This window comes from Carettochelys insculpta, chromosome 1 (assembly GCF_033958435.1).
Source record: "Carettochelys insculpta isolate YL-2023 chromosome 1, ASM3395843v1, whole genome shotgun sequence".
Lineage (NCBI taxonomy): Eukaryota > Metazoa > Chordata > Testudines > Carettochelyidae > Carettochelys > Carettochelys insculpta.
Genome location: NC_134137.1, coordinates 153,244,333 through 153,265,272, shown reverse-complemented (window position 1 = coordinate 153,265,272; position 20,940 = coordinate 153,244,333). Strand labels below are relative to the sequence as shown.

The window sequence follows — 20,940 nt, the reverse complement described above, 5'->3', positions numbered from 1 at the left end:
GACTCTATTGAAAGAATAATTTGGTGATGATAAGTGAGCTGAGTAATGCAGCCAGTCACCTTGTCTGAACCTGCAGGTTTAATTTTTAAATCCCATTTCTTTTTCCATATAGTTATAAATGTTACTAATTTGAAAGCATTTCACTCAGCTATCAAAAGCTCCTTTTAATAAGGAAGATCTCAATTCCCTGAGTTAGCTGAAGAAATGTTGGCTACTGCTTGGAGAATAGAATCAGGAGGAGATTACAAATATGTAAATTGCTTAATCTTTTCCTGGGGCAAAGACATCATTGATCTGGATGAGGTAGATGCCAGTGTAGATGTAACTAGTTGCCTCAAGGTTTGATTTGAGCTTCCAGCCCAAGTTTCTGGAAAGTGTGGGGAAACAGCTGACCTATGTCATGTATGTGATTGTGATGCTTTGCTAATTTGTTTCCATAAATACTAATTATTACTACAGACTACCTGTAAATGCTTTCTGTATAGTATGTATACATTGCTCTCATTTTAATAAAGGAAAACAAAACTCAGGGTTTATTTGGTCAAAGTATTTTTGTATAAAGGCAGAAAAATACCTTGTTCTCCTAAAACAGGCCAGTGCACGGAGGGGGTACAAGGGGTGCAAACACACAACCCCCTTGGGCCATCCCACCCCTACTCTGACCTGGCTGGGATTACCTGGGGCATGGGCCGAGTGGTGGATGGTGGCAGCAGCCACAGCAGATTGCCTCCTTGCAGCCTCCCTTGCCCCCTCCCCACTCTCTCCACCACTGCCTCCCAGTCCACTAAGCACCCCAGGGCAGCTGGAGGCCTCTCAGCTGCCTACAGAAAAGTGGGGCTGAGGAAGCAGTGGTGCCTGGTGAGTGCTGGAGGGGTAGGAAGGCAAATGAGGGCATGCCGTACTTTGCAGCTGCTGCCCCCTGCCACGGATAAACCTTCCCCTCCTGGGCTGAGTGGGGAGGTGGGGCAGGGGGGTCCTTGGGCAGAGCGAGGGACAGGGATGGGTGTTTGGGCAGGGGTGTTGGGACCTTACAGGGCAGGGGATCAGTCTGAACAGAGATTAGGTGGGTCCTTGGCCCAAGTGGGGGTGGTGTGGGGTGGCTGTTCAGGGCTGAACCAGGGGTGGCTGGAAGGGGTGCAGAGGGGCAGGACCAGCTGGAGAGCTGGGGATGGGGGGAGACAGGTAAGGGCTGGTGTTGGGGCAGAGATAGTTCACATTTACCAAAACACCCCACCCAAAAAAAAAAATCCTGTGTATGGGCCTGTAACAGAGATGACTGATGGAGAAATAAAGTTCAGGCTCTTATTGAAGACATAAGTCCAAATTACTACTACTATAAAGCCATATTTAAAAACTGGGCTAAAAATGGAAAGGCACCACTAAACATTTCTCCTGAAATTTGCTGCCTCCACTTTTATTGTTCCTTTGACAGTTCTCTTGCCTTGCAAAGCCTCTCTCCAGAGGGTCTCCTGTAGGTAGGGTAACCACATTGCCCTATGGCAAATATAGGACAGTCGCCTCCGAAGATGCTCTTGCATGTTCGGGCTCCTTGGTGATGGAGGCTGCTTCTCCACGATGAGGCACTGGGGATGGGGGGGTCCACAGCCTCCCAATGAGGGGGAGCAGAGGATTGAGGCTCGGCAACCTATTGAAAGGTGCTAAGCAACTAAGAATCCTTTGTCCACTGTTCTACAGTTAACTTAGTAAGGCCTTTGGTGCAAATTCTTGTGTGTAAAAGCATTTTATCGGGACTGTTAAGAAGTCACCATTATGTTTAATTGTATCTTTTGACTTCCAGTTCACTTTCATTTGTAATCTATGTGTTAAGCCATATAGACACAGTTACAAAACAATTTTTTTCATTCAAATGGAATATGAAAGCTATTCTAACTGCTTTTAATTAGAAAGACAAATCACTTAAAATAAATGTCTTAAATTATCATGAGTAATTATTAAATGAGCCATGTCTGACAAAGCCCATGGAGAAATAATTCACAGGTGTGGAGATAATGAACCAGTTCAAGACTAATGATAAAAGCCATTTTGAAATGTAAATATAATTTTACTAAGTAAATGTTTAATTTTCCAGTTTATTGGAAGTTTCCTTGAAAAGCTATGGGTCCAATTCTGGAAAAACTTACGCACAAGCTTAATATTAACCACATATAAAACTGTTTGCAGGATGGAGCCCCGAATCGCTAGAAGAGGCTTCAGAAGTAAAGAAGTTAATATTGCTACATTATCTCAGATTATGTAATATAAAAGCTTAAGTACGGAGTGGATTTTCTCTAGTCAATCTACACAAGTTTGCTCTCTGCCCATTTTCAAGTTTCAGAATGTTGCCAGACATGCTATTGGTTTGAATATGCCTGTGTGCTGCATAAGGGCCTGGTTCCGCCATGGTAAATGTATCAATCTGCCGAATGGAATTATGTCTAACAGAAAAAGTAAGATGTTATCTTTCTTTAACTGGTCCACCTTCTTTTTCTTGATTGTGACAATATTCCTCTTTGTGCAGTGACAGTTCCATATGGTCTAGAAGTGTAGTAAATTTTAAATGCCTATAATCAGGTTGAGCCCTCTGGAGTTCAGGACTTAATATGGGTTCAACTTTCCTTATATAGTATGCCTGGCTGTAGGAGAGTTATTGCCCCAGGGGAGGGGGGGAAATCATTGCCCTCTCATGGGAATTGGAGGACATGAGCTAATGCCCTGCCAGATGCAGGAGTAGGCTGCCCGAGCAGTGTGTGAAGAAAGTAGGGGAGGGGTGTGTTGCCCAACCAGTTTGCAGGGATTCCCAACCTATGGGTTGGGACCCAAACATGGGTCATGATTAGATTTGTTAAGGGTTGCCAGCAGCTCATGTGGCTCTTAAAGAAGCCATTTCCAGCTCCTTAATGCTGCCACATTCAGCAGTTATCGCTATCAATAGAGAAGCAATTACACATTACGAAGACTTTGATATTCGTAGTCATCCCAGGCAACCCACTTTGTAGACTCTTGCAGTAAGTAATTTTCGCCTCCCGCCCTTTTGCCCCATCTTCTGTTGGATGGAGCTGATTTGTCAGTTTTCATTTTTTTGTTTGTATCTCCCCCCAACCCCTGAGGTGTGACTCAACCAGCAATTGAGTGTGACCCTCCCAGTCCCCCCAGCCTGCGTGTGACTCCACCAGGCTGAGTGTGACCCCTAAACTTCCCCAGCCCCTGAATGTGAACCCCCCAGTCCCTCAACACCTCCAGCTCCTGAGTGTGACTCTCTCCAGCCTCTTAGTGTGGGGTTTAAGCTGAGGAATCTGGGGAGAGCAGTTTGGGGATGAGGGTCTTTCCCCCACCACAACTCAGATCAAATATAATAATAAAATAATAAACCATAATAAACATAGTGTTATTTTATTATTAAAGTATTTCCCTTTTTCTATGAAATAACTTGTATGAATATAAACATGAGGGGCACAATTTTATATTCTTGCCTCAGGCACAAAATTAGCTAGTTATGGCACTGCGCCCACCCCCCAGCCCCTTGCCATTTTTGAATTGCTGTGGGTCACCAAGGCTTCCTGAATTGCCAAAATGGCTCCCTGTCTGGAAAAGTTTGGTAACCGGGGTGATGGGGGAGAGGAGTTTTGACTGTTTGTTCATTCCTGCCCTTCACTTCCCAGGCAATGGGCCCAGCCTCACCCACCCACCCACAGGGAGCAGATGCACCTCCTAGCCAGGTTTGCTGCTTTTGCAACATTATGCTGGCCCCCAATAGCTACAATCACAGTTTTTACCAGTAGCAAGGACTAACTTCTCTGGGTGTGCACGCCTGCATTCTTTTTTTTTTTTCTTTTTTGCACCCTGCCAATTTGCTGCCTTGGCCTTTCACAATCCTCTTGGGGCGTGAGTAGCAAGTTCTAATGGTTGGGTACACTCCCATCACAATTTGCAACCATTGTGAAATCTCCCTTTTAAATTTGGATACAACTGAATAAAGTATTTTTGTAATTTGGAAATGCACTCTACAGACTTAGACCACAGGGCTATTGTATGTAAAACTCTTCGGGAAGGTACTATCAAAATAAAAAAGCAGTCCAGTAGCACTTTAAAGACTAACAAAATAATTTATTAGGTGTTAGTCTTTTAAGTGCTACTGGACTGCTTTTCTGCTTTGATAATATATAGACTAGCACGGCTATCTCTCTGTTACTATTCAGGAAGGTACTGTTTTTATTAAGCTCTTCCCATTGTAGATCAGAAGCTGTGTGACCGAAAGGAAGCTTTAATGTACACAGAATACTGATGCTAGTGTAAAGCATTGTAAACAGCACTTGAAATACTTATGAATACATTTTAAATACAATCTGTTAGGCAGAAAAATCTACCTTTTGCTCCTTGGACTGACTCCCTACCCCCATTGCCGCTATTGTTCCTATTAGACTTACTGATCCATTTTTCTAAGCAAGATTGTACCTCTCTGCTTCGTTACAAACTTATGAGAATCTTGTCTTCTCTAGTGCAGACACATTTTCTCAGATGTTCCTCTCAGTCCTAGAACCAGTGTCTTGTCCTCAATGTAGTTTAAAATGCAAAATACACCTCAGAGTAGCTCTTGCATCTTCAGTATCCTGAGTTACGCAAAATAAAACAGGCTTTTTAAGCGATGAGGCAGATACCCAAGAGGTAGATTCACAAAGGGTTTTAGGCATTGCAGTCTTTCTTCAAGCTTGAGATTCTGCAGCGGTACAGATGTAGTGTTTTTGTGAAGATGGTATTTTTGTCATTGGAAGGGCTTCTCCCACTGATGTAGGATTGTGGTTCTCAACCAGAAGAATGTGTATCCCCTGGTACAGAGAGCAGGGGTACAGCAACTCTTGTAGTTATTTGCTGAGTTTTACAACAGGCCACATATAAAGCACTAACAAACTCAGTATAAATGTTGGTAGAATTTAATACATTATGCTGCTCTGTACTGTACACTGAAATGCAAGTATAATATCTATATTCCAAATTATAAGGTAACGAGAAAGTAGTCAGTTTTTCAGTAATGGTGTGCTTTTGTATTTTTATGTCTGGTTTTGTAAGCAAGTAGTTTTTCAGTGGGGTGAAACTTGGGATATGGAAGACAAATGGGACTCTTGAAAGCTGTACAATTGTCTGGAATGACTGAGATGCTGATTATAGGTAATCCACTTTCCTTAGAGGTGGCAGTGAGACATTTGTTTTGTGAACACAGGGAGAAGTTGTTACTCTGTGCAATATCTGTACTACTTTGAGATATGTGTCCATGTGGGGCAACATTACCTGCTCTCCTTCCCTGCTTTGGAGTTTCTTTTAATATGTGATGCAGGACACAAGGATGCCAATGGTGGATGTGTGCTTTGAATGGATCTACTAATGAAAATCACCAATACAGACCACATGGGGTGCAAGCCTTGGGGACACACCTTGAAGAGCTACAGTTACTGATTAGAGTACCTTCTTCTTTGAGTACTGTCTCTCTGAGTGCTTCACACTGGGCGACCCTTAGCCGTGTCTACACGTGCACGCTACTTCGAAGTAGAGGCACTAACTTAGAAATAGCGCCCTTCACGGCTACACGTGTTGGGCGCTATTTCGATGTTAACATCGACATTAGGCGGCGAGACGTCGAAGCCGCTAACCCCATAAGGGGATGGGAATAGCGCCCTACTTCGAAGTTGAACGTCGAAGTAGGGCACGTGTAGACGATCCATGTCCCGCAACATCGAAATAGCGGGGTCCGCCATGGCGGCCATCAGTTGAGGGGTTGAGAGACGCTCTCTCTCCAGCCCCTGTGGGGCTCTATGGTCACCGTGGGCAGCAGCCCTTAGCCCAGGGCTTCTGGCTGCTGCTGTGGCAGCTGGGGATCCATGCTGCATGCACAGGGTCTGCAACCAGTTGTCGGCTCTGTGGATCTTGTGTTGTTTAGTGCAACTGTGTCTGGGAGGGGCCCTTTAAGGGAGCGGCTTGCTGTTGGGTCTGCCCTGTGACCCTGTCTGCAGCTGTTCCTGGCACCCTTATTTCGATGTGTGCTACTTTGGGATGTAGACGTTCCCTCGCAGCGCCTATTTCGATGTGGTGCTGCGCAACGTCGATGTTCAACATCGACGTTGCCAGCCCTGGAGGACGTGTAGACGCTATTCATCGAAATAGCCTATTTCGATGTCGCCACATTGAAATAGGCTACTTCGATGTAGGCTTCACATGTAGACGTAGCCCTTGAGTGGTATTCCTGGTAGGAGAAGCATCTTTGGGGTGGAGCATAGTACTGAAGAGAGAACCTCACTGCTGACTACAGCATCAGACATCATGACATCAACTCAGGCCCAGCATTAGAGGACATGTGGGACAAAGAGTGTGTAATAGCCCTGCTGATTTGGTCCAGATTTTATAATTTGTTTAGGTTAACTAGTGGTATTTTCAAAAGCTTCTACGTGCTTTCTCCATCAGCCAGATTTTTAAAGGGTAAGTATTTGGGAAGCTTTGATATCAGACCAGGAAATTAGGCAGCCTTGAAAGTTGCATGAGCCTAAGACTAACTTGTATATTAAAAAGGGACAAAATTAAAACCAATGTTGCAATGTGACCAGGAAGCACTGCCTGCAACCAGGGGTAGCTGGGATTGCTGAAGCCATTCCAACTACTACTATTTCCAGTGATTATTTGCTATTAACAGATAAGTCAAATACGAGGGCGAGGCCCCCCTTCTGCACCAGGGTGAGGGCACATGAGGAAGTTCATAAACTACTCAAACGACCTTTCCAAAAGGAGCCCTTGCAAGGCTAGACGCGGAGGCTGCCGAGGGAAAGGGGGGGGCCGGTGCACGCAGTGCAAACAGACATCGCGGCGAAGAGCGCTGCAGCAAATCTCAGCACTCACACCTGAGCAAAACCCTTTAACCCCCAATCGCGCCTGGTTGGGCGAGGGAGCTGCACGTGACACGCTGCCTCACTCCGGGCTCCTCGGGCAGCGCGGCACGTGCTGGCGGGGGGCGGGGTGGGGGAAGCGGGACGCGCAGCCGAGTCTCACTGCTGGGATGGGCTCGCCCTTCGCAGCCCCGCCCCGGGGAAGCGGGGGCTGAGACGCACCCCTTTGCCCCGCCCCCGTCCGCTACCTCGCGCCCAATCCCAGCCTCTTCCTCCTCCTGGCCCCGCCCCCAGCTCTGTGTCCCGCCCCCTGCACAGACCCCCGCCGGCAGAGGGCGGGCAGCAGCTTCGCGGGAGGCCCTGAGCCTGCTCCGTTCCCGGGCGCATGCGCACAGGCAGCCTAGGGGCGGCGGCGGCGGCAGCGGCGGCGGCCCGTTGGGACGGGCAGTGGTTTGTCACGGTGCGCTGGGCCCGGCTGGCTGCGCGGTGGACGGCGGCGCCGCAGGTGAGTGTCCCCGCGAGAGGGGCCCGCGCTGGGACCTCCCGCTGGCGGGGTGGGAAGTGGGTGGGTGTGTCCGTCCGTGGCTGGGCCGGGCCTGGCCTGGCCTGGCCTGGTTTGGTCTCGCAGCCCCAGTCGGGGTGGGGTGGGGGCACCTGCCGCAGCCGGGCCTGGCCCGTGAGGGGTGGGAGGCTCTGCTGGGCCAGTGGGGGCGGCCGCGGCGGGACTCGGGAGGCGCCGCGGGGATGTGGCGAAGCGCGGGGCCTGCTCGGCTGCCTGCAGCCCGGGGCTAGCAGCCCCCGCCCCGCCCCCTCCCTCCCAGGCATTGGGCTGCCTGCGCTTTGAGTGTCCCAGGTGCGCCCCGCCCGTACGGAGCCTGCCGCGCGAACCTCGCTGACCGAGAAACGCCCCCTGCCTTGGCCAGGGCTACGGCCAAACAACAGTCTGTCCGCTTGGTGTTTTGTGGGAAGTCTTGTTCTCGCCTTGTAGCAAAAAGGAATAAAGCCCTTCTTGGCATGGCAAGCTGGGTAAGAGGAAAATACCTATCAAGCCCATAACTCTTCCCCACCCTCTGAAATCCTTCTCTTAGGCTGGCTGAAAATCTGCACCAAGAAAAGTTGCAGACTCTGCAAAAGGCCAATAGAAACTTGGCCTGTGGTAATCTATTAATCGGGAGGAGCTCATTCCGTGGTGATAGGTACAGACATCCTAAAATAGAGGCTGTTTTACAGTTATCTTGGAGATTACATGGTAAGATTTGTACAGGCTTGTTAGGGTCAAGGCAAGCATAGGGCAAGAATTATTGTATGATATGATATAATATGTTGACTGGGGCCATGCTAAAATCGCCATCCATTTTGGTCAATTTCATAGTCACAATATTTTAAAAAGTTATATGTTCCATGATTTCATTTATCAGAGAGGTAATCAAGTTAGTCTGTATCTTCAAAACCAAGAAGGCCTGTGGCATCTTACAGATTAACAGATATTTTGGAGCATAAGTGTTTGTGGGTAAAGACCTGCTTCATTAGATGTCATCACAGGACCTAACCACATCAACCATGCCATCCGGGCTCTTTCACCTACTGCACATCTACTAATATAATATAGGCCATCATGTGCCAGCAATGCCCCACTGCAATTTACATTGGCCAAACTTGACAATCTCTTCCTAAAAGAATAAATGGATGTAAATCTGACATCAGGAATGGTAACATACAAAAACCTGTAGGAGAACACTTCAATCTCCCTGGACACTCAGTAACAGATTTAAAAGTATCAGTCCTCAACAAAAAAAAAAAACTTCAAAAGTTAAACTCCAAAGAGAGACCTCAGAGCTGCAATTCATTTGCAAATTTGATTCCATTAACCAAGGATTGAAGAGAGACTGGGTGGAAGTGGTTGGCCCCTTATAAAAGCAGTTTTTCCACTCTTGACGTTTACACCTCCACATTAACTACTGATAATGGGCTGCATCCTGACTGACTGAACTGACCTTGTGAAATCTGGCCCTCACCTTGACTGAGACTCCCTTTTTGAATCCTCCTCTGAAAATGCCCCACCCCCCCACTTATGCATCTGAGGAAGAGGGTCTTTGTCCATGAAAGCTTATGCTTCAAAATATCTGTTAGTCTATGAGGTGCCACAGAACGACTTTTCATTTATATGACTCTGAAATTTTAGAGTGTTGTAATTGTAGGGCCCCTACAATAAGAAGGAATTGAGGGAGGGTCACAAACTTATTATCCAGGATTGGGCAACCAGTTCTGAAGGCAATAGCGGTTCAGAAGTAAGGATGGTATAGTATTGCTACCTTTCTGCACTGCTGCCTCCAGAACTAGGCTCTCAGTCAGCAGCTGTCACTCTTTCATCGCCTGGCTCTGGAGGCATCACAGAGGTCTGGGTGGCAGTACTTCAGCCCTTAAAATAATCTTCTGAACACCCTTACCCTGCAGCTCCCTTTTGGGTCCAAACCCCCAGTTTGAGAAATGCTGGTCTACTGTATGAAATCTGTATAGTATAGGGTAGAAAAGCACGTAAAAGACCACATTTCATAGTCTGTGGCACAGTTGTCATGGCCCTGAATTTGGTATGTCCATAATCATGAGGTTACTCATAGTTCTTGATTGTTCCATTAGATTATTTTTTTTTCCATTGTGAACTCTCTCTAGCTTGGGGTTGGCAACCAAAATAACAAGAGGAGTCTTTTTTTTTTTTTTTAATGTAAATTCAGTAGAAAACTTAACTCAAGAGCCAGAATTCACAGGAATAAGAGATGGCCTCAACAAAAAATGTCCAATTATTCTTTTTTGTAATCCCTATTTTAAGACCAGCGTGCACACCATGATTTGTAATGCAATGGATGATTACTGCAGGATGTTCATCAATTTAAAAAAAAGCCCTCCTGATCATTTTTGATATTTTGCATTTATAGTGTCAGGAGCCACACAAGTCCTTAAAAAGCTACATGTGGCTCTGGAGCTACAGGTTGCAGACCCCTGGTATAGGTGATGCAGCAGAACTGAATTTATTGCTATTTTGCTCTGAACTAAACAAGAGGTATCAAAACACTCTACATAAGAATGGCCATACTGGGTCAGAACAAAGGTCCATCCAGCCCAGTAGCCTATCTGTCGACAGTGGCCAGTGCCAGGTGCTCCAGAGGGGGTAGACCGAAGACAATGATCAAGCAGCTTGTCTCCTGCCATCCATCTGCAGCCTCTGACAATCAGAGGCCAGGGACACCATTCCTACCCTTGGCTAATAGCCTTTTATGGACCTAACCTCCATGAATTTATCTAGCTCTTTCTTAAATTCCGTTATAGTCCTAGCTTTCACAGTCTCCTCTGGCAAGGAGTTCCTCAGATTAACTATGTGTGGCATGAAGAACTTTATTTTATTAGTTTTAAACCTGCTACCCATTAATTTCATTTGGTGTCCTCTAGTTCTTGTATTATGGGCACAAGTAAATAACTTCTTATTCACCCTCTCCACACCTGTCGTAATTTTATACCTCTGCCATGTCCCCCCTCATTCTCCTCTTTTCTAAACCGACAAGTCTCAATCTTTTTAGCCTCTCCTCATACGGGACCTGTTCCAAGCCCCTCTACCGCAAGAAATTGAGGATTTTCAACACACAAACTTATACAGCTTAACTGAAGTGGTGTATTTCCATTAACTTCATTTAACAGGTGCAAGTTTTGTGTCTAGCAACTGTTAAGCTGGTTTGGGTGTTTCTGTTTAGCGTACTGTTATGGGATTAAATGAAATCAGCATAAGGACAGCTACTTGAACTTGCACAGTTTAAACTGAAATAAGTGTAAATTAAATATACCTTTAAGGTTGCACTAGCTTTGGTGTAGATTAGGCAAATTTATGGAAACATTTTTTTGCCTACCATGGCTACTGGGTAATATTTCCAAAACCACTGAATTGAGGTAGAAGGCTAAGTGCCATTCTCAAAAGTCCATGAGAGCATTTTGTCTATTTAATTTATATTCACATACAGACAATTACAGCAGGGTCTCAACATAGGGTTCAGAACTCTGACGAATGTTTATTTTTGCAAATGAGGAGAGGAGGGAGCTCAGATCCCTGGGGAAATGGCGGCAGCCACGGGCGCGCCCCACCCCAGAGCCTCCAGGAAGTGAGGCCACTCGCAAATAATTGAATTCGGGAATGTGGCACTCACGAATGTCGAGACCCTACTGTATTCACTTGCTCTGATGTGTGTACATGGCTTTTATTGATTATATTGTCAGTTTGGGACATTACAGGGTGGGATAGCTCTTGAAGGGCGGTAAAAATTGACTTACTCAACATAGTGTTTAAAATGGGGGTGGGCCATAATTTTTGATAGGCAGCCGCTCCAAGATTTTGATAAGTGGTCAAGGGCTGCACTTACCTATAGAGGGTGTGCAGGGTCTGGGATGGAGGTTGGGTGCTGAGAAAATGGGGTATTTGCCCCTTTGTCACATCAGAACGCATGAAAATTTTACCCATGTCATATAAAAAGATCAGCAAGTGAGACAGGAAGTGAAAGGAGAGCTAGAGGAGAGAGTCCCTGTCATAATTATTTTCTCTCCCTTACACTTGTAGGACTCTATTCTTCCTTGCATCTTTTGGGTGGGTGTTTGCATAGTGTGCTGGAAGCACTATGTGGATGCAAAATTGGAATCTGGGTCGGGGTGGTGCAAAAATGATTTGTAGTCATTAGGAAATGCAGATACCCGTGGATGTAAAGCAGAAATCCGTACATCTGTAGGGTTCTGCTCGTCCATGCATAAGGGTGAGTATAGAAGAAGGCACAGAATGTCAGTTGGCGAAGCATACAAAGGGAGAATCTAAGCACCACTGAGGTTTGGAGATCAGAAAGGCTGGGACAGAGTTTTGGGGGCCCTGGAAGGCAAGTATAAGAAGCTTAAATTTGTTGCCTGCTTGAATGTCCTAATTGGATTTTCCTTGCATAGTTTTACAATGTTTTCTTCTAAAAGTGTGAGGGTGGGAAGAGATCAGCCAAAAGTAATTTATTTAGTTTTTTGAGACACGCCCTTAGAGTCCTGATGAACCAGCTGTCTTTCCTAAGTAGTCCTCCTCCAAATCTGCCTCCAGCAAAAAAAAACCTCTGGTATTATTGCCTCTACATTACTATGTATGATCAAGTCAGTTTGCTTTATGCCTGTGATAAACTGAGGCAGGATTAATTTTGGTCCAGTTTTGCTATAAAAACAGTTATGTGCACTTTGAGCTGGGACTAACCCTTATATACCCCTGTCTGGTGCCTAAAGGAGATATTTGTCCTTGGATTATTCTAAAGCAAGGTGGTGACATAATTAAAACAGTTATTACAGTTGGAACTATATTTTAACAATTTCAGAGGAAGGGGAAAGTATAGTAAATAACCTTTTTTTGCAGATTTAGCCAGTTATTGCTTGTCCTGTCCTCAGTGCGCATGGATAACTGTTGGTCACCTTACTCTCTATTAAAGCTCTTAACATTTTTAAGACTGTTATAATGTCTCCCCTTTAGTCTTCTTTTAACAAAATTAAACATGTCCAATTGTTTTAACCTTTTCTTATGGCTTTCTAAACCTTTTGTCATTTTTGTTGCTGCCCTCTTATTCTCCAGTTTGTTTGCCTCTTCCTTAGCATGGCGCCCAAAACTGGATACAGTACTCAATCTGAAGTCTCACCAGCACATTAATTTAAAAATAGGTTTGATATTTCTTCTTTATGGTGTGTTAAATTGGAATATTTATCTTCTGTGCTTTTGTTTTTTTATGCATGTGACACTTGTTAGCTCACCTTGGAATATCTCTTTTTTGCAACTACTTGACACTGCTGAGTCAGTCTCTTCATCCACTCTAACACCCCCATGTCCTTTTCTCGGTACTGCTGTCTAGCCAGTTATTCCCCATTTTTAGCTGGTGCTTTGATTTTTTTTTTTTTTTTTTTTTTATTTCCTTGCTATGCAACAAACTTTTCAGTTGTGTTTATTGGATATTGTTGAAATCAGAAGAGTTCTCCTGTTTGTCAGAATTGTTTGAATTCTCATCTGGTCCTCTGAAGTAGTAGAAACCTCTCCCAACTTGATGTAACTTGCAAATTTTAAAAGCATACAATCCACTTCATTATCTAGGTCCTTAATAAATATATTTTCTGTCAATAGATCTTTGCAGGACCCCCACTAACTCTCCCTTCCCAATTTGACAATGACCATTTAGAACTACTCTGAATAGTCTTTTAACTTCTTTTGCCTCCATCTCATAGTAATTTCCTCTAAAGTATGTTTCCCTGGTTTTCCCATGAAAATGTCATGTGGGACTATGTCAAGGGTTTTACTTAAACCAGGATGTGTCCCATCTACTACTTTCCCCCCATACAGTAGGCCAGTAATCCTCTTAAAGAAGAAAATTAGGTTAGTTCGCCGTGATTTGTCTTTGGGAAATCCATGTTGCCTGTTCCTTATAACCCAGTTATCCTAAAGGTGTTAACATTTAAATTACCTAAATAATCCTTAACCTGTTTCTTTTCTGTTTGGCTTGAGTTCTTCCCCCCTTGTTGTTAGTATTAATTATGTTAAGTGTGTTGTCACAATTAATCTTTTTTTTTAATGAAGGCTGAAGTAAAATAAGTGAACAGCTCCACTAGCCTTATCTTCTGTTGTTAGCTATCCTTCCCTGTTAGTGAACTTAAACATTCTTTCATCTTCTTGTTTCTTTTCATATACTTGTAGAATTTTTTCTTATTGCCTTTTTTATGTCTTTTGTTATTGTAACTCATTTTGTGTCCTAGCCTTTCTGGTTTTTGGACTTGTCCTTAGAAAGTTATCCATGTTTTAACAGGTGCAGGATTCCTTTAGATTTTCAGGTTATTAAAAAGATCTCTTGACACAGTTAAAAGACAGCATAAATATATGGTATTCCTGAATATACTTTTAGTGATTCTTGAAAATGTGAATGTTGGAGATGGAAATTTTAATTTCCTCTCAATTTGTGATTATTAAAAACAATTACCTCAAGTTTTTTTTCATAGTATTGGTGTATAGCATTCAGCTGTTAGAGAATTCTTGACAAGATTGTGTTAAGATTGTATCAGTGATTTTTTTTCTTGTCCATGACACTAACCAACAAAAGAAAGGGGTAGAAGAGGAGCTTTGGCTTAGTTTTGTTTGTCTATGAAGTCTAAAAGTCCCAAAAGGCTTTTATGAGATGAAGAACTAGCACCTTTCCCTAGTTTTTGGTAGAAAAATCATGTTTTATTTCTCCTGAAAGATACTCCAGAAGACTGGGGAGCTATTGAAATCACGAAATTGCAAGGCACTGAAAGATGAGTATTTGACAGTCTGAGGGCTTAGCGTGGCCTGGGAATGCGTCTTAATTCCCCCAGAGCTCAAGCTTTCATTTTGGGGCTATGTTGTCTGTTATGTTACAGCATGGTGCTGTGCAACAGTGGGTTTGACTTTGTGTCCCTCTTGGTCTTTTGCTGCTCCATGCAGCCTCCAACATCATCTAAATCAGTGGTTCCCAGACTCCAACATCGTCTAAATCAGTGGTTCCCAGACTTTTTGGCATCACGCCCCTTTTGATTTTTGAGAAACCCTCATGCCCCCCCCCACCTTCTCTTTACCATCATCCAACCCCCCCCGTAACAAAAAAAAAAAAATTGTCATTTGAAATAAACACAAACAAAAGCTTCATATAAAAGTTATTTAAAATTAAAAATAAGCACAAATAATTTTTCTTGGCCTCTTGTGGTTGCCTGGTGCAGCCCCAGCTGGCCAGTTGCCTGAGCCCCATGCCAGCCTCCAGAGCTGCCCATGGCAGCTGCCCGCCTGAGACCTGCACTACCAGAACTCCCCATGCACCTGCCTGCCAGCTGCCCAGGACCAGCCACCCACCCCAGCAATGGGCCAGCTGCCCGCCTGCTCAAGCCCTGTGCTGCCAGGGCCAGCTGCCCACCAGCCATCTCAAGCTACCTGAGCCCAACGCTGCTAGGGCCAGCTGTCCCAGGCTAGCCACCTGCCCACCAGCCTGAGCCGCCCAAGCCCTGATCTGCTGGGGCCAGCTGCCTGAGCCCCACAAGTTAGGCAAGCTGGCCGGCTGCCTGAGCCCCGCAAGCCCTGCCAGTCACCCACACGAGCCCCTCCCCCACCCTCCCACAAAGCTATGCACCCCCATCCCCCATCTAACTTCATACCCCCCACACTCATTCTCACTTGCAGAAAGCAGCCAGCTCCATGTGGGAATTTGCTGGCTGCCTGCGGCAGGGTCACCCACATAAAATGGCAGGGGCTGAGAGCTGGAAGCGAAGGCTGGACCTTTCTTCAGGTGGAGGGAATGATGTGGGGGTGGGGACAGTGTCGCCTCGCACCTCCCCTGGAATTTCTTCATGCCCCCCAGTTTGGGAAACCATAATCTAAGTGGAAGTGACTTTAGCCTTTGACCTAGGTCACATGAAAGGGGAGGAACTTTTGGGATACCTAAAGTCCAAAATCAAAATGAAGAAAGGTAAGCTTGCTAGTAGTTGTTTTTCCCAGTTCCTGGCTCTTGGTAAAAATCTCTCCCACATTGAAAGCTCAAGTTGTATGCTCTGTCACACCCATGGAAAAAGTCATGTGGTCTCTCTCCCTTTGTAGATCCTCCTCCAAGGCCTTACATCTTCAAAGTGTACTGAATTGGGGTGGAAGGGCCTACAAACCTCTCACATTATTATTATTATTATTATTATTATTATTATTTTAAGCTAGTGATTTTTGTAGTGAAATAAACTTCCTGAATATGAGCTGATTGTTGTCTTATTGAGTCTGCAGACTGTCTCAGATTCTGAGAGATGTTAACTGCCTCACTTCATCTTTAAGTGTACTAACTAGGATTTCTCTGGTGCTCTTCACTGAAGTGTCGTGATATCATTTGTTGTTAATACTAGAAAAGATAGACTTGGAAAAGACCTATAATATGTGAGGTGTACCTATGGCCTTAGGCTATGTCTATACTACAGCATAAAGTCAATTTTAAGGCAGTTAGCTCAATTTTATTATCAAACTGTGTTCTCTGTGAATACCACTAGGTTGATTTTTAAGGAGCAATAAGGTTGACATTCTTGCATCAACCATCTGATGCGGTGTAACACCAAGTTCGAATTTAAAAGGTGAGATTAATGCTAGTGTGGAAACAGCGTTTCTTTAAATTGGTTTTATTGGCCTCCACAATTGTCCCACAAGTATCTCACAATGCCCCACAGGAGTCCATTCTGTCTGCTTTCACCTCTGCTGCTGACCAGGTGCGCAAGAAGTAGGTAACAGGAAGCCCAGGAATTTGAATTTATTTTCTTTCTGACCAGTGTGGATAGCGCATCTCAGGAGCCATCCCTGGCATCGCATCTAGCTATCTTGCCATCATGAGTACTCAGGGTTCTTCTGATGAATTCTCAGGGTTGCAAGAGAGCTCCAGCATGGAGCCGTAATGAGATCCTGGATCTCATTTCTGTTTGGGGAGAGGAATCCGTGCTGAGCAAATTGCAAGTCAGCAAGCAAAATCCAGACACTTACGAAGAGCTTTTGTGGGGGATGATTGCAAAGGGTTACTCCCAGAACACTCAGCAGTGCTGGGTAAAAGTAAAGGAGCTCCTGCAGAACTATCGTAAAGTCCAAGAAGCCAATGGGTGATGTTGGTCATCTACCAAGATGTCAGTGCATCGAGCCATCTGGCTGTCATTCTAGGAAGGTACCCAACTACAGTCCCCTATCTTAACTGGGACTCTTCAGGAGGCTGTACTCAGCACTCCAATGGGAGCCAAGGGTGGGGGAGCAGGAGGCAGAGGCCGATGATGAAGAGGATGTTGATAGTCATCAGCAGGTGCTCGATGAAGCTGATGCTGCTATCCCAGAGCTCTTTGTCAGCCTTGATCCAGCTCCCCTCATCGACACCTGAAGTTCCATTTTCCAGCAATGGTGCAGAAGGCTCTTCTGGTGAGTATTTTTTTAGAATGCTACAAGTGGGTAGTGGCTAGGTTTAGGTATAGGTTTACTTTTGTGGAGCACATTTTTTAAACTTCTGTAAGTGGGTATGGACTCAGGCACAGTGGATCTATGTCCCTTAGAACAGCTTATTAATATTTCTGGGGGTGAAGTGTTTATCTTTTTTGGAGATCCCCATAAAGGTCTCAGCCAGGTACTCTTTTTATTTTTTGCACGAGGTTCTTGGGGAGGCCTGACTTAATGCGGCTTCCATGATAACACACCTTGCCACACCAGGCAACCAGTAAGTAATCTGGTGGTATGGTACCACACAGCATTCTGGCAAATTTTCCAGCCCAGTCCTCGCACACTAGGAGCATGTCTTCTTTTTCACTCTGTTGCTCTTAAGAGGCTGATGTCTCTTTTTGTAACCTAGAAGTAGCATGGGAATTTTTATTGGAGTTTTTTGCCCTGTTCCCTGGCCACTTTAATTTCCCGGGACAGTCCTGCCACACCACATGGCTGGTGGGCTCTGTCTCTCCTCCTCCTCCTCCCCCCCCCCCCCCCCCCCCCCCGCCCATGTGGCTGGCAGGCTTTTCTGGCCTTCTCCTCTCCCACCATGCTGCTGGCTTTTTGCCTGCACAGGACTGAGGAGGAGCCACTGAGAAGCTATTTTTCCATACCGTATGGTGTTACAGGCATGACCTCCCTCTCTCCCGCACCAGCCTGCCATGTGGCTTGTGGGATTGGTTCCTCCCCCTGCTACATAGCTGCCAGGCTCTGTGGACCCTGCTCTGAGACACCAGCATGTCCAGCCTGTGCTTCCACTGCTTTAAAGGCTTTTTTCCTGTACAGGATTGATGAGGAGTTGCCAAGAAACTTTTTTCCCCCATCCTTTACAGTTTATAGGGATGATAACCCCTCCCCCAGCCTGCCATATGGCTGCCGGGATTGACCCTTCCCCACCGCCATGCGGCTGCTGAGGTGTGCAGACCCTGCTCCTGGATATCAGCATGTCCAGTGTGGGCTTTCCCTGCTTTAAGTGTATGGTTTGAGGGCTCTGCTTAAAACCCCTCCTTCCCATTCATAAGCTGCCAAGCTCTTACCAAGTCCACAGTGAAATGGTCTGGGTAAGTAATAGCTTCTCTTCTGAGGAGGTTGATTCGCTGTCATCCTTAAGAAGCCAAGAACAGCCTTGGGAAACAAGTTGCAGTGTTTGTCAGAGAACCATTCATTCTATAGGTGAGCGCTTTGTGACAAATTTAAAAATTGTATTTAAATTTTGACTACTGTCTTCAGCAGGCGGCATCAGTGGGGGAGACAAGGCTGCTATGATGAGGAGATAGAAAAGATCTAAACAGGACCTTTTCGTGCAGCAGCTAGAGAAGGCTGACTGGGAGAGAGCAAGAGTCACTGCTAACCAAAAGTGGATACTGCAGTGGCGACAGAGCATGCTCGAGTACAGGACAGAGGACTTGATAGAGCTCCTGACAGCTGTCAGGGAGCAAACCAAGATCTTGCATTCCATGTTGGAGTTCTAGAGGGACTACCGCTGTAGCATTTGCTGTGCAGACTCCACACCCTGGTACCCACCCTACCCTTGATGTGGCTCGACCATCCCTGCAGTTGGGGTCCCTGAACTCGGGGAGGAAAGAGGGGCAAGGACAGTGTCTCGCTCCATGCCCAAGACCTTTCCACATTACAAAAGGTGCACATTCCACCACATGACACCAGGAGTCCCTTATTTTTCTTACCTCTTTAACCCCTTCACCCCATGAAAAGAATGTTTTTGTGAAAACCACAGTGTCATTCATTGGTTCACATGGGATGGAGTGCACTTGGAAGGACTTTCATAAAGGTCACTCATGCATCATTGTGGGAGGTGGGCTTGGTGTCACAGTAGTTAAACGCAGCAGTTTCGTGTAGCTGTCTGCTCATTCATAAGGCTATTTTTCAAAGCCTACCTGATTGCTATTGCTTCTGCATGTGCATTGCTGAATGTCTTTTTGTCTGGCTGTGCATAAGCCCTGTTCATGGCATCTGCCTCTGCAACCCAGGCTGACATGAAATTATACCCCTTTGTAAGGCGTTTGATACGGTCTCTCATGATATTCTTATCAATAAACTAGACAAATACAGCTTGAACGGGGCTACTATAGGTGGGTGCAAAACCGGCTGGATAACCATACTCAGAGAGTAGTTATTAATGGTTCTCAATCCTGCTGGAAAGGTACAACAAGTGGGGTTCTGCAGAGGTCTGTCTTGGAATCAGTTCTGTTCAATATCTTCATCAACGGTATAGAAAGTATGTTTATTAAATTTGCAGATACCACCAAGCTAGGAGGGGTTGCAACTGCTTTGGAGGATAGGGTCAAAATTCAAAATGATCTGGACAAATTGGAGAAATGGTCTGAAGTAAACAGGATGAAGTTTAATAAAAACAAATGTAAAGTGCTCCACTTAGTTAGGAACAATCAGTTTTCACACATACAGAATGGGAAGCGACTGTCTAGGAACGAGTATGGCAGAAAAGGATCCTAGGGGTTCTAGTGGACCACAAGTTAAATATGAGTCAATAGTGTAATGCTGTTGTAAAAAAAAAAAAAAAAAAAAAAAAAAAAAAAAGCAAACATGCGTTAACAGGTGTGTTGTGAACAAGACATGAGAAGTCATTCTTCTGCTCTACTCTGTGCTGGTTAGGCTTCAGCTGGAGTATTGTGTCCAGTTCTGGGCACTGCATGTCAGAAAGATGTGGAGAAATTGGAAAGGGTCCAGAAAAGAGCACCAAGAATAATCAGAGGTCTAGAGAACATGACCTATGAAGAAAGGCTGAAAGACTTGGGCTTGTTTAGTTTGGAAAAAAGAAGATTAAGGGGGGATGTGATAGTGGTTTTCAGGTATCTAAAAGGGTGTCATAAGGAGGAGGGAGAAAACTTGTTCTTTTTGGCCTCTGAGGCTAGCACAAGAAGCAATGGGCTTAAACCGCAGCAACGGAGATTTAGTTGGACATTAGGAAAAAGTTTCTACCTCTCAGGGTGGTCAAACAGTGGAATAAATTGTGTAAGGAGGTTGTGGACTCTCCATCTCTGGAGATATTTAAGAACAGGTTAGATAGATGTCTATAAGGGATGGTCTAGACAGTACTTAGTCCTGCCGTGAGGGCAGGGGCCTGGACTCTGACCTCTTAAGGTCCCTTCTAGTCCTGGCATTCTATGATTCACATACATTATGGCGAATACAGCACACTGCAACCGCGGTATGGATGTTGGTGTGGGAGAGGTGAAAATGGATCAAAAGACGATTGAATCTGGCTTTTAAATGGCCAAAGACACATTCCACCACCATTCTGCTCTTTGTCAGCCTGTAGTTGAAGGACTTCTGGCTGCAGTCCAGGTTGCCTGTGTAAGGCTTCATGTGCCAAGGGAGCAGAGGGTAAGCAAGGTATTGCTATGGGTATCTCCACAGTGCCAGTCTTGATTTTTCTGGTCTGGGAAGAAAGTCCCATCCAGGAGCTTTCTGTACAGACCTTAATTTCTAAAGATGTGTGTGTCATGCACCTTTCCTGACCATCCCACAAAGATGTGGGTGAAATGACCTTTGTGATCCCCTAGTGCCTGCAACACCATGGAGAAGTTCTGCTTGTGGTTTGTGTTCTGATGCCAGGTGGTGCGGGGTCACGATGGGGATGTGTTCCATCTAGTGCCTCACAGAAGTTAGGAAACCCCTTGGCAGCGAAACCTTCCATAATGTACTGGACATTTCCCAGAGTCACAGTCTTCTGCATCAGATGGTGACAGATTGCATTGGATACCACCATCACCATGGCCCCCCACTGTAAATGTTCCCACCCTAAATTGAATTCACACAGATCAGTAGCTGTTGGGCATTGCAAACTTACACAGAGCAATTGCCACTCACTTGTGAACTGTCAAAGCAGGTCTCATTTTGGTATTGCTGTTCTTTTAGGTGGGGGACAGCCAATCACAAAGTTTCATGAAAGTGACTTTACACGTGCAGCAGTTATGCAGTCAGTGCTGCATGTCCCAGACCTCCAAAAGGATGTGATCCCATGAGTGTGTTCTGGTGTCATGTCTCCAGGAACGGCGCTCCACTGTAGGC

The 20,940-nt window shown here is 45.4% G+C and overlaps 1 protein-coding gene across 2 annotated transcripts in view; it reads left to right on the top strand.

Moving 5' to 3' along the window:
- The first annotated feature begins 7,260 nt into the window (after nt 1-7,260).
- The window catches only part of BCLAF3 (BCLAF1 and THRAP3 family member 3), a 57,345-nt gene continuing 43,665 nt past the window's right edge, over nt 7,261-20,940 (top strand). For both annotated transcript variants that reach the window (XM_074994046.1, XM_074994038.1), the window contains exon 1: nt 7,261-7,371. The gene's annotated coding sequence lies outside the window, so the exon portion shown is untranslated. The remainder of the gene's footprint in view (nt 7,372-20,940) is intronic.